We start from the raw sequence: 15,194 nt of genomic DNA on the forward strand, positions 1-15,194 counted from the left end.
CATGTCTAACCCACCTATGGGAGCTCTTGGTAGGGGACCTGCCATTTTCCCCTTCAGTGACTGACTGCTGGTACTGATGGTTCTTCCCTGGAGTGTGCCTGTGGAGTGGTTCTCACAGCTTCCTGTTTATCAAGAGTCTCCAGGAGGAGAGGCTGCAGCCCAGATGCTGACCCCTCCCCCAGAGCTCCTGATGCCATGAGCACCTGGCAGGGCCTGAGAATTTGCATTTTACAGTTTTTCTTCTCATTGGTCTTGGATGGATGAACAACTATCATCGGAAGACCAGACCTTCCCTATGAACGGTTCCAGACACCTGGATTATAATCTGCTCTTTCATGAAAATTTGAAATTCGCATGTAGATGTGTGTGAGGTTATACAAATGGCATATATGTTGCATACATATTTCCTATAGGCATATGTTTATAATCCTAGAATTTTGATATTACAATCAATTGTAATCGTATTACTAAGAAGAAATTTGAAATCTAGAGACAATAAATGCTTCATTCAAGATTATCTTTAATATGATCAGTACTGGCAAACCAGAACTCTGCAATTTTTATTTTAGTTCTCAATTAAATCAATGCTTTATTGTTGTGATTCTTTATGTTACTTGGTCTCTGTGTGTAAATCAGAGGACAATGGGTAAGGGTTAATTTTCTGTTCAGGCTGCCAGACTCAGTGGTTCACACCCTTACCTGATAAGCCATCTCAGCAGCCCTGTTGTCATTATCTTCAATTTCTGTTGGTCTAAGCATATGTCATTTTCAAGGTCCATAAGGAAAAGAATAAAAACATGAGTGCAGACATAAATGCAATGGCTGAATTTATATAGACTCAATGAAGTTTATTTCACCATGTAGAAACCACTGCTTCCCTATACCCTGGAACTTAGAAAATGTTAACTATGAAAATAAGGCAAAAATCCAAAGTTTTGGTGTTTATTCTGAGAAAAAGAAACAAAATGGTCGATCTACATGGCATTTTAATAATAAGACTTCTTTAGGGTGGATGTATTCTTAGGTGATCCTTAGCCAGTGGTTACCTAGAAACCCATCCTTGGTACCAGAGGGATAAAGGGGAGTCCATAAAACCCTTGGGAGAACATGGTCTAATTTCTACCCTTGGGATGCTCATTATCTTTAGCCCTGACTCAGCATGAGTAGCACCTGCCTCAGTCTTGGTGTTATTATTGCTTTGTTTCTTCCTAGAGTGTGTACACCACACACTCTATGTACCTAGTGTAATCTTCAGGATAGATGAGCCATTTTCTTACTGAGTTGGTGATGTAATGATTCACCCAAGATTATTCAGTGTGCAAGTGGCAAAACCATGACTGTGATCTGAATCTGTTGTGTTCCGAATTGTGTGTGCACACCGCGTTATTGCTCGCTATTGTTCAGTTGGAACCTCCAGCTTGCTCCTGCATGGTCTGAGAAGCCCCATTTCTCTGCCTCCAAACCCCACCCTTCACCCACAGGCTATAAAACCTCCCAGCTTTCATCCAGGCACATGATTCAACTCACCTGGGAATCGCTTTCCTCAAACAAACCTGTTCTTTTACTTTTTCAGTTTTGCTTGATCTGGCTTACTGTGTCAGCAGAGAAACCTCTTGTCATGATACAGAAACCCTATTAGTTATATTTTAATTTTTTCTTATTTTTGATGTTAAAATATAGTCACATCATTTCCCCCACTTTTGGACCAATCCTTTCAATTTACCCCAAACTCTCTCTCAAAGTGATGGCTTCTATTGCCTTAATTGCAGTCACACACATACACATTCCTAAATATATAAATAGAACCTGCTCAGTCTGTATAATATTCTCTGATGAATATGATTTCAAGGCTGATGACAGTATTGGCTAAACAATTGGGGGCATCTCTTTCCTGAAGAAGAATATTTCCCATTCTCTGGGCATTCCACACTTTCCTATAGTTCTTTGTCTAAGGGTGGGGCCCCATGCAATCCCCCGGCCACCTACTACAATGTCTATTGGTGCTGTCTTTGTAGAATCCAGGCATTATGCTGGCCTGCCTATGTCACCTGGCAGAATGCACTAAGTCGTCTGAGTACAGGTACAAAAGATCCCTTTAAAAGAAAGACCCCTGCCCATTTATGCTCTCTCTTTCCCACTGTTCCCCGGGAGGAGACAGGACTTTTCCTGTCTCCCTCTTCTCTTCTGTCCTCTCTCTGTGTCTGTGTCTCTTTAACTTCTTTCCTTACCTCCCCCTCAATAAAACTATCAATATGACTCATGTCTACTGGTCTCTGTTTCCCATCCACCCACTGTCCCAAAGCTGCCACCTACAGTTCCAACCCATTATTCTTTATTCCTAACCATCTTGATTAGGCATCCATGTTGATGAGACATCATGGATGTGGCTTCTCTGACATTTCTAGGAGACACCATCTCACTTCCTGTTCTTCTGGCTCTTAAAATTCCTTTTGCCCTTTTCTTCTGCATTCTTCTCTGAGCCTTCAGTACAGAAGTTGTGTTGTAGTTGTTACAGTTTTAGGAGGATGAGAACACCAGTGTTAGCAAAGTAAAGATGACCATGGGCCAATGTGAACAGCAAGCTTGTAGGAGAAAGGATATTAACGTCTCTCTCTTGCCGCCTTCCAAGATTTGGACTCTTTATATGTACCCTGCTTTTTCCTCAGACCTGGGAAAAATAGTTTCAAAAAGTGATGGTTCTCCCTTTGCCGTGAACACAAACTGAGATGATCCCTCACAGTTCCTTCTAGAACTAAGCTTCCTCTTCTAGTTGTTTTAATTTGCCTCGTATCATTTGGAACTTTCTAGAAATGATGCCATTATCTCCCTGTTTTCAAAAATGTTTACCTCTAACAATACATACCATTTTTGGCCATTTTTCAGCTTTATTGTCTGTATACATAGGAAATAATTTTATATACTCTAATTAAAATTCATACAGGCATACAAAATCACATGACTGTATACTTGTGTATTAGACAAAATGGATCATATTTTAGTATATCACTCATTAAATACCTGTTTTATTACAAAATGTTGGACCCAATATTTTTTTTCCTTCTAGTTTATACTACACTAATCATTCTATCTTATGTGGAGCCATGATAGATATAATTGTTTAACTTTCAACCCTGTTTTAATCGTATTTAAGGAAAATGTGGATCTGTCTTCTGTGTACTATAAACCAATGCAGACTTTCTAAGTACAGTTTAATCTTACTAAGTTTAATTAAACAATCTCCTTAATTGTTAGTTGGAAGGCTAAAAAGTATGCAAGAGACAGTACTGACTTGGGTTTGGATACTGGCAAAGCTGAGCATGGGAGGTGGACGACAGTCACCTGGCCTACTAGGACTGAAACGACAGGACTGCGCCAGGGGCTCTCTGGCATAGTGAGTGATAAATGCCAATTTTGACTGACTTCTCAGCACTGTGAGAACTAGCTGGTTGTGTGTTTCAGAGCCACTACCACAACAGCTACCACCACCACAACCACCACCACAGCAGACACTGCGACACCCGGCTGGGAATCCCCCAGGGGCCAGCAGCTACAATAGAAACAGCAACGTCCCTGGCTCCAGCGCCAATACCAGTGAGCAGCTACAGCCCTCCACAGCCTGTTTATAGCCAGCTGCCCTGTAACTCCCAAGGCTTCGCCCAGGGCTACACAGCCCCACTGACTCCACCTCCACCATCACCTGCACGCAACTGTGGGAGCTATGGCCCCTACAATCCTGCCCCTATACACACCACCAACACCCTTCACTGCCCAGATCTACCCCCAGCCCATTTATAACCAGTATCAGCATTATGCCCACCCTTGGAGCCAGCACTACAGAACCAGATTCGGGAAAGAACAGTTGGAAGGAGGGGGAAATGTTTGTTCAGTCTGAGACTATTGAAGTTTGGAGTTGTAAAAGAAGAAATGGTGGGGTCACGTTGAATGCTAAGTTTTAAGCACAGAGACTTCTAGGACATATATACGGGCATAAATAAATAATCAGGAATCATCAGGATGCAGACAGAAATAAGCCAGGGGTTTCACTAAAACTGCTTACAACCAGACGTTGATGAATAAATCACTTTTTTATTATTATTTTAATTTTAAATAGATTGTTTTACATGTCTATCCCAGTTCCCTCTCCCTCCCCTCCTCCCACAACCCCTCCCCGAATAAATCACTTTTAAGGTGAGTGGAGGCAAAGGCTCTAGAATGAAAACAGGAAGACAGGGAAATGCCACAAGATGACCATCACAGAGAAAAATTTCCAGGATGAGAAATGATCAAGCCTTGAAATTTTCCTGAGGGTCAAGAATACAAAATGAGAGGCTGGAGTTGTGGGACCAGCCTGTAACCCTACCCCTCGGAAGGAGGAGGCAGAACTCAGGCCTGTCATCAGCTACACAATGAGTTTGAGGCCAGTCCAAGTTATGTGAGATTTTCTCAGATGAAGGAAAGCCACAAAAGAACGAACGTGAAAGGAGAAGTCTCTGTTGCACCATGGCGAACTTTAAAAGTGCATGCGCTCAAAATCGAGGGGAAGCAAGATTACAGACAATGACTCTGTTTACACAGAGTCTGAAAGCAAACCAGGCAACTTCATGCTACAGCTTTTGCAATCAGAAATGTGCTGTATTTCAGAGGGGCTGGGTTTCTTCCAGTGTTTAGGCACTTCCTGGATAGGTTTTGCTTTGGGAAAAGTCATCAAGTTACAACAGCTCAAAGACGACTGTGTATCTTGTTCTTCCCGGTGTCCGCCTTGTACTAACACCTGAAGACTGGAATAAGATCAGAAAGGTTGACTGTATATGGCTCCTCTTTTTCCAGATCCCCATATAATAACCTCAGCAGGGTGGATTGTCACATGTCCCCACCACTGTTTCAACGTGGGTGATTTTCTTTCCCTTAGGAAACTTTTGTTCACCTCTCCTATTCCTCTGTTTCAAGATAAAGGACAGGAATAGCTACCATGTAGGTATTACTTCCCAGTTTTCTCTTCACTCAAAAGATCTGTGTTTTCTAGGCAAAATGGACGTGAGATTTTAAAGACTGTCGAATACAGAGCATGTTACAAGATGGGCAGTCAGCCAGCCAAGACCATGCAGTTACTACAGTGAACACTAGATGTCAGATTTTAGTTCTAGATTATTTTCTCTTCTATTTTTCTTTTTTAGTTTTTTATTGACTCTCTGCATTTCACACCATGCATCCCAATCCCACTCATCTCCCAGTCCCCCCCCCCCAGCCCTTTGTCATTGAGACTCCTCCCCCCCAAAAAATTTAAAAGTATAGTCAAAAAACAAAACAAAACAACATAATCTCCAAGTGGAAGCTAGTTTGGCCCAGCGAGTCACACAGTATACCTCTTAGTTCATACATTTTTATTTGTAAGTGTTCTTTGCAATGGATTGTTGGTCTGCTTTGAAGCTTCTGGCTTCTGCTACCCTGTGGATACTGGTCCCTCACTGGATAGTTTGTCCTGTGTAATGGAGATCCTGCAGCTTTGGATCTGTAGGCCCAGTCCCTTCAGGGACTCCAGCAGTTCATAAATGAGGCGGATGTAGGCGTGGGTCAACACACAGCCCTGGTTCTGGGCCTGGGTGGTAGCTGGATTGGCCAGCTCACCAGCTTTCCCTCATGGGCACCGACAGGGCAAGCTCTCCTGCACTCTCCCAGCTAGCTCATCCAGTTCAGCAGGCAGCAAGGAGCAGGGCAGCTCTCCTGCTCTCAGGACCCTGGGCCTGGCTCTTCAGTGCTCACCCCACCAGGGCCAGGAGAGCTGTACAGGAAGGTCTTCTGATTACTGCACTTGCTGAGGGACAGCGCTAACTTTTCCATTCCTGTGCCCCATGACTCCTACCCCCAGGTCAGCTCTCCTGCCTGCCACAGTTGACAAGGGGTGGGGAGAGAGCATATACATGTGGGGGGGGGCACGGAGGGAGGAGCAAGTTCTGTTCTTTTGCTCTGTAGGACCAGCTCACCTGTTTTCCCATGTGCTGCAGCCGGTAAGGAGTGGCACCAGCTCTCCTGCAGGTGGCAAGGGACCAGGGGAGAGGCCATCTTTCCATCACCCATGCCACCACATGGCTGGGGGCGGGGGTCAGCTCTTTGCTCTCATGGCCTCCCAGCTGGCTCACCTGTGCCCGCCTCGCCTCCAAGAGCATCAGCTCTAGTGTGCTGCTTGGGTGAGGTGCAGGGCCAATTCTCCCACTCTCCAGGGCCAGCTCTCTCACCCACCACAGGCAGCAGCGAGGGGCAGGGAACAGGCGAGGTCTGCTCTCGATCGCCCACTCCATCATATGGCAGATGAGGGTGGGGGCCAGATCTTCCATGCATCACCTGCCCTCCCCCCTTCCCCCACCCCCAACAAGGTCAGTTCTATTGTGCTGCTGCCTGGGCCAACTCTTCCAAGTGTTGTAGACAATGAAGGGCAAGGTCAGCTCTCCCTCTCTCTTGACCTCGGGACAAGCTTTTCCCACCTGCTGTAGGTGGTGAGGGCCAAGGAACGAGGGTGAGGGGTGAGGGGTGAGGGGGTAACTCTCCCTTGCCCACGCCACTGCTTGACAGACAGTGAGACTAGCTTTCCCAGTCTCATACATTCCGGGCGGTTTTACCTGTACCCACACCAAAACAGACAACTCTATTGTGCTGCCCAGGTGAGATCCAGAGCTGCTCTCCCAAATGGTGCAATTGGTGAGGGGCAGGGCCAATTCTCCCTAGAGCTTCATCCAGTGAGGGACAGGACCATGGTCCCAGTTGGCAGTGCAGGTCACTGAGAAGGCAGCAGTGTGGCCTTCAAACACCCACTTGGCCCAAGATGGCAGCTTAAGCCCTGGACATCCACCGTAAGAGGGAGATGCACCATTGTAATGTAGCTGTGTACTGGTCACCAAATCAGACGGGATCGTCAGCACCAGTAGCAGCGGGATAGCAGGTGTTGAGGGCACGCTTCACCCATTCTCAAGTAGAATGTTTGTCAAAAGTGTTTGGACAGTCCACCGTGGAGGCTCATGACTTCAATTTCAGCCCTCAAGTTTGAGGCCAGCACAGGCTAGAGTGATAACCTGTCACAAAACAAAGCATAAAATCTAAAACTATTTAACCAAAGTTGGGTGTGGTGCACACCTGTGATCTAAGCACACAGGAAATGGAGACAGGAGGATTCCAGTTGAAGGTTGTAATCTGGGCTGCATAGTAAGGCCCTATTGAAAACGAAGCAAAAACCTTAATTAGAATCTAATCATAATAAACCAACTTTAAAAACCTGTAATGTGGAACATTTTAACAGATAATTTGCCTGAATACTTCACTAATTAGTATTATTGCAAAAATTTTGGCCACTTCATTCTATTTTATAAGTATTAATCAACTAATAATTGACAGACCTTCAGGGGAATAAGGTATAAAATGTATATTGAGGTCTCAGGACAACTAAACCAGAATTTTATATTATGTTGCACTACTTGTGAATTAATGTTAAATGATACAGGGGTCAATTGATTACATAAGAATTTATTTTAAATATTTCAGGCATGTTTAAAGTAAGTCTCATTTATGTCATTTAATTTCAAATTTTTCTAGTGAAAGATGTATATAGGTATATGCTTGTATGTGTGTGAACGTGGTGTGTGTGTGTGTGTGTGTAGAAAGAATAGAAAGAGTGAAGATAACTCATGAGATAAAATATTAATAGATGCACATAAAAGGCACATAGTAGTTTGTTATGCTATCATTTTAACTATTTTATTTTTTAATCTAAATAAAACTAATGCTTAAAAGTGAAGATTTAAGAGACAGCTCAAGCTACACAAGGGACCAAAAGGGAAGTTGCCACAAACTATACTCAGTGTTATATCAAAATGGTATTGTATTTTCATTCTGGTTAAAGAAGCACACAACTAAAAACTATCAATACGTGTTGAATTTGAAATATCTCACTATGCTTTAAAAGCATAAACCCTAGCATAAACAAGAGCACCATCAATAGATGATGGAGAACTGGGAGAGGAAGGTTTCCAGGGTGGAGCAAAGAGAGGGGAGGCAAACATCACAGAGGATATACTGTTGTTAATGATATTCCAAAAGGGATGGCTGAATTAACTCACAGCAGTGTCGGGAAGTCTGCAGCTCAGCTATTAGGACAGGGTAGATATGGTTGTACTGAAGCAAGCAGAAGTAACAAACCCTCCCACCTTCGTCCCAGGAGGCATGACATCTACTTACAGGCCTTATTCAAGGGCTCCATAGATAGTAATCTGCCCTACCAACTGGCATTCTTCTCATTCCAACTTTTCCCTTCATTAAACTAGGGCAAGATGAAAATTAGTATCCTTCCTGAAGTCTTACCGCTAGCTAGTTTATAGCAGAGGTAGGAGCTAAATTTCCTGCACTCCTACATTTCTGTACTGAATTAGTCTAGGACTCTGTTAGTTTCTTCATGAGATTATAGTGTTGAAAATAAATAAACAGAGCCATACTTTGTTGGGCTTGCCTTTAAGAGAGGTGAATTTGAAACTAGCCTGGGTTACATAGTAAGATTCCCTCTCTTAAAAAAGAGAAAAAAAAGAAAAAGAAAAGAAAAGAAAGAAGCAAAGGAAAGAGAAAGAAAGAAAAGAGAGGGAAGGAGGAGACAGGAAAAAGGAAAGGAAAAGGGCCAAAAAAGAAAGGTTAAAAAAAAAAACAAAGAAATAAACAGAAATAGTGAGAAGATTGTTGAGAAATATTAAGGGAAATCGAGACCAACTCAACACAGTGTGCATTTTGCTCAAACCTTTCCCTTAAGCAGTGGATTATGCAGTATATACAAAAAGTAGAGGGAAAAATTGATTACTACTAATCCTTTTTTTGAGCTGATAGACATTCCAGAGCAACTTGTTTGCAAATTTAGTGAAGAGCAGACTGTTTTTCTTGATGTCTCTGGCTGAGAATAGCACATTCATGAATCTTCATACAGAGCTAAATATTTAGGAAGCAAAATCTCTGTGGCTATAGCATTATTCCTATGGTTGTCATAGCCTGATATGAAATAGGGGGGAGGGGCAGAGAGAGATTAAAAAAAACAAGAGGGGGTAGGGCAGACAGAGACAAAGACACAGAGATAGAGAAACAGATTTCATACAATGATGTCATCGGAAGAAAAATGGCCTTACACCCTCAGCTGTAATCTAATCAAGACCAGCCGTTGTTGCTAGTTGTTCTTAATCATTGTGAACAAAACACGTGTATGCACATTTCAGAGAGAAGGGTGTAACGTGGATCTGAGTTACAGTGATTTCAGAGTTGCTCAGCCTCATGTGACACAACACAAGAGACACAAATGTGTGGCAGAGGCTGCTCTCCTCTTCCTGGTGAATAGTAAGCAGAGAGAACTACACAGGAACCAGGACACCAAGTATACACTTGGAAGACACATCCCCAGTGATCCAAGCCCTCCAGCTACGTCCCACCCTCTCCTAAAATAGTGCCTCTGGTGGAAGCCAAGCTTTCAGACACAGAAGCCTGTAGGAGACAGTTCATAGTCAAAAAATAACTGATACTAGGATCTTGATACTATCTCCCTAATCTCATCAAGTTTCATTTGATATATGTAACTAGTGCTAAGTTTCTGTAACAGTCTCCCAGAAACATTCACAGAACAGACATGAACCTTTTGAGTTCAAAGGGTTAAACAAAATCCCCTATTGTAAACATTATCTCAGGGGCAGCCAGCCAGCCGGCTCATCTGGTGAAGTCACCTGCCACCAAGACAAACAACCAGAGCTCTGTATCTGGGATGCACATGATGGGAGAAATGAATTGACTCCACAGGCTGTCCTCTGCCTTCCACTCGTGTGCTGTGGAAAGTACATGCAGACACACACATACATACACAGGAACATACACACGCGCACACACACACATACACACGCGCGCACACACACACACACACACACCTTTGATTTCCATTCTTCTGGATATAAGAAACATATAAAGACCATGCAGTAGCTTCTCAGTTCAAAAGCAAACTGAAGCCTTAAAAATTAAAGTTATTTTATATGTTTGATGGTTTAGAAAAGCTTAGGAGAGTATTTCATTTAAATTCTATAACATTCCAAGAATTATTGGGAGAAAGTACTATTTACACTTCTGCAGAGGTTGAAGTCACCAAACACACACACACACACACACACACACACACACACACAAACAACAAGAACACACTTGCAGAAAGGCTTGTCTTTCTTTTCACAGACAGGATGGATTAGTCACAGAACGTCAGCTGTAAAAGGAACTGTGATTAAGTTCTCCTTTAAAATGCTTGTAGTCTTCAGGATTATTCATAATGAGATTAGATTTTATTTGTATTGAGTCACTTGACATTTTCTCATACTTACACTTTGTGTTCATAAATAGTATTCATTAGGCTTCTGTTTGGGGGATTCAATCCATCATATGTAGTAATTTCGTTGGACAAACTTAGAAAGATTTTCTTATGTCTGCCCTCAGAGTCTGCAGCTGTGAGGGGTAATAAGGAAGGGAACAGAAAAAGAAGAAAAAGAAATAAAGAAGTGAAATTTGTAACATTTCGTTAAATACTAGGTGTGTCAGGGAGAGGGAGCCAATGAAGGAGAGGAAAGACCATGAGACTTCAGTCCTGTTAACCACTGATATAACAAACACAGGAATGAGAAAACAGATCTAAGAGAATGAAGGAGCTGGGTGTGGTGGCACATGCCCTTAATCCTAGCTGGAAGGATCTCTGAGTTTGAGGCCAACCTGATATAGAGCAAGTTCTAGTACAGCCAGGTGGTGGGGAAGACAGAGAGAAAACGATATTAATCTTGGACATTTGAGTTTTGATACAAATGGAAATATTCTGAAGAAATATCCAGTAGCAAGCTCTCACCAGGGACAGTGTTTATTGGGTCTTGATTTTTGTGAGAAATACACCCCAACGTGTCACTGGGTTATAGTAACCAGGGTGATGTCTTTCTCTGAATGTGTGCCAGCTGCCCTAACCTCTGCTGGGTTCTTCTTTGCTCTGTGCAATGTGTTGTCTTCATTCTGGGATCCAGACCAAGTTAAGCATTTTGGTTCCGGACAAGCTCATGGTCAACCTTGCACTGACTGCAAGCTCCTGTCTACAGGTTTCCAGAGTCATGTCTCTTTGGGTGTCATACACTCAGGAAGCCTGTGACCAAACCCAGTGTCAGTGGAGTAAAGTGTATTCTCATACATGAAGACTTGCTAGTCCCACAGTCACAAACCACAAGTGAGAGATCTGATTCCATTTCAGATGAGGAAGGGGATGATTCGGGAGGGCAGTGCTGTTTGCTGTCGGAGTAGAAGTGAGTGGCAGCTTTGACAATTGAAAGACCACAGAATGGGATGTATGGTTTAGCAACCTTAATTGCAGAAGGGCTGTAAACCTTGAGTGCTACAAACGGAAGAATCATTCAGTAGTTAATCAGCTTCATTTCACAAGGTCAACACACCAGAGTCTGGGACTCTGTTTGAAGGATTAGGCCAAGATGAAGGGCGTGTTGGAATTATTGTCTTGTGAATAAAGTGGCTATTTGTAGATTTCTCTCATTGCTTATTCCCATCTGTTACAAACTTGGGATTTATTCCCCACAGTTTAGCACTATTTGATCATTTATTGGGCACAACTTTCCCTATTCATTTGGTATATAATGATAACATCAAATTTAAGATTTTTTAAGATAAACTATTACTAAAAATATACAATCTTGTTTACTAGGACATGTAGCCAACTGTATGATTTGTTGAGCCAAGGTAAATAGAACAAAGTAACCTAACTGCAGTACCAGGAACAACAATTAACTCTTTACATGGATTTCTAACCTCAGTCTTGTGTCCTTGTTCAGAAACCATGGGATAAGATTCCCTGACTGAGGGCCTCACCCTCCCTGGAGAAATGAGGGGATAACGGGGGGGGGAGGGCACGGGAGGAAGGGAGGGAATGGGAGAGGGACCTGGAACTGACTTGTGAAGCAACCTTGATTCTTATCTAAATTTAAACTGGAAAATAAAATTTAAAAAAAAAAGATTCCCTGACTGGCCAGGGTTAGCTACAAAATATAAACTGACTTCACAGCCCCCCAAAAGAGTTACAATCTTCTCTTTCTATGGCAAGGCTACATGCTGGACAGAAAAATATATCTTGAGATTTAAAATGCTTTTAATGGCTGGATGAGTGCTGTATGGGCTCCTCTGCCCATTGCACCTGCAGCTCATAATGCTGCCTTCTCTCTAAGGACACTGTAAACAGACCGAGAAAGCCTGGCTTTTATGACCACTAATCACAAAATGTTTATCCACTCAAAAGAATAGGATATAACCCACAGCTTCCTTATTTCTCTTATTAGCTTAGTCCTATAAGGCTACCTCTACAGGTAAGATAACAAAAAAGAGGTCTTTTACAGCTGCCGTTTGCAGCCCACTAGTTGGGGGTTAACGGAAAGAGAGTGCTCTTTTCTTACGATCTGAATTTACTGCACCGTGAGTGGTTGGAATGACTGTTTTTTATCATTTCCTAAAGACATGGTATGTGACCTTCAGACGAAGGTCTGCAAGGCTTCGTGGGTCTTTATGAACTGGATGGAACAAAGAGAGGCGTTAGAAGCTGAGGAGCAAAAGCTGAGGAACAGAAGCTGAGGCAGAGGCTAAAAGAGAAGCTGACAGAAGTCAGCAGAAATTGGAAAATGAAGAAGGAGGAGGAGGAGGAGAAGAAGAAGGTAACAGAGAATTAGAGCTAAGAAATTACTGACAGGATAGGACAGAAGAGTTAGAAGAGGGGCAGAAGAAAAAAAGTAGAAGAATAAAAGAGACATGTTGAAGTGTAGTCCTGTGAGCTTATTCGTTTCTCTTCACCCTCAGACATTTTCTCTTGCCAGCTGTAGAGCCTTGACTGAACCCTGCAGGGATCTAAGGGGGCTGGTACTCCAAAAGATCTCCATACTTGAGAATTATCAGAATGCAGGATATGTACAACATAATGGACATTATTTTTAACTTTTGAGAAATGTAAAAATAACAAGGTGGATATGGTAGTACATAATTTTAATCTCAGCACTCTGGAGGTGGGGGCAGGTAGATCTCTGTGAACCCAAGGCCCTGATCTACACAGTGAGTTTCCAGTCAGCAAGAACTATGTAGTAAGACCATGTCTAGTCAAATAAACAAAAAATTGATCTCTTAAAAAATGACCATTCTTATATAGAATATGCAGTCATGCCATTTCTAAGTTGTGTATCGGTTCAGTTTTCATCACTGACAGAACACTTGATGTAAATTAAAAGGAGGAAGTTTTTATTTTTGTTTACACTGTCCAAGGTTGGAGACAAGGGTTGCTTGGCTTTGTTAATATGGGCCTGTGGTGAGGCCCAGCACCATAACAGAAGGGCATGGAGAATGAGAACCTCACTAAAGTCAGGAAACAGAAAGAGACAACTCAGAGCTGGCACACTATGTGACCACAATGATACAACCTCAGTGACACACTTTCTGCAGTTAGACCCATCTCCAAAAGTTTCCCAGGTCTACCCAAATAGACCCACCTACTGGTGACCAAGCCTTCAACCTTTGATGCTTGGGGAAAAATTTCATATCCATATTCATTCTATTACTCAGGTGTTTGTCTATTATAAAAATCAGTACACTGGAGAGAAGGTTCAGTGGTTCAGAGCATTTACCACTCTAGTATAAAAACGAGTTTAATTCACAGCACTCATTTAGGAGAGGGCCGCTCACAACCATCTATGACTCTAGTTACAGGGCATCCAGTGACCTGCTTTGGCTTCTGCAGACATTTTTACTCATGTGGACCTATCCACACACAGACACACACATACACATAATTATCAGAAATAAATTTAAAATATCATAAAAGCCAACAGTGGTTCCCAGAAGATTTTTTGGATGTATGTTTTGTTCTATTGAAAACAATAGGAACAAGGTTGTGTAAGCCAGTCCAGTTTGGTTCCAAGTGGGGGCTTGATTACCGAGTAAATGCCTCAAGTATGAGTAGCAGAGCTCTTCATTCAGCTAAGACATGGAGCCGGCTAAGACTGTGTGCAGAATCAGCTTGCTGTTCCTTTGTAACACACTCTCCTTCCGCTTCTTTTACAGTCTGGTGTTCTTAATATCCTAAAGCCTATTCTCCTAAAGAAGCTTTGGATTGGTCAGACTGTCACCACAGGGTATGGTAGGCTACCTAAAGAAAAATATGTCTTCTACGTTGGGAGGTGGGGGCTCTGAGATCTGGGTGCTAGCATAGTCAAGTTGGGGCTGGGCGAAGCCTCTCTTTTTGCCTTGCAATGTCCTCCAGTGTCAAAGGACTCTATCCACCTTCCTCTTCTCTTCTGTCTGACACAGTCCCATCAGATTAAGGGCATGACCCTTGTGGCTTCATGCTATCATTATTACCTACTAAAAACTGGATTCAACAACACTTGGAATTCCATTTTCAATCCTTGTCTTTAGGAGATATGAACTCAGTCTACAAGTATTAGTTTCTACAACTTCCAACCAAAGTATAAAAACCAAAAAGGGTTGAAGTCCACTTAATCCAAAAGTTTTTCTCAACTCCTCTAGCTCTCATATACTTTTATCCCCTGATGATATTTATTTAGTATAAGTTCTGGGAACTAAGCTGCAGTTCCTAATGTACATTCTATGCTTTTAATATGTCTTTTTAATTACTCATTCAAACAATGGCAGCCATCAAGATAATATCAAAATATGAACAATTCTAATAAAATAAACTCAGCTTTTTATTTTATAGTTTTTACTACTGTGAAGAGATACCATGACCACAGTAACTCTTATAAGGAAAACCTTTAATCAGCGTGGGCTTGATTACAGTTTCAGAGGTTCAGTCAGTTACATCAGGAGCATGGTGGCTTGCAGGCAGATGTGGTGCTGGAGCTGAGAATGCATCTTGCACGCAATAGGAAGTTGACTGAGACACTGGGCAGCATACTGAGCATAAGAAATCTCAAAGCCTGCCCCCACAGTGACACACTTCCTCCAACAAGGCCATACCCACTCCAACAAAGTCATACCTCCTAATGGTGCTGCTCCTTATGAGATTATGGGGAGCAATTACATTCAAACTACTGCACACAATTTGGTCAAATTTTGGCATCATGATAAACAAAATAATGGACATGTTGAACTTTCCCTCCTGCCCA

The sequence above is a fragment of the Mesocricetus auratus genome, unplaced genomic scaffold, assembly GCF_017639785.1.
Source record: "Mesocricetus auratus isolate SY011 unplaced genomic scaffold, BCM_Maur_2.0 Super-Scaffold_100021, whole genome shotgun sequence".
Lineage (NCBI taxonomy): Eukaryota > Metazoa > Chordata > Mammalia > Rodentia > Cricetidae > Mesocricetus > Mesocricetus auratus.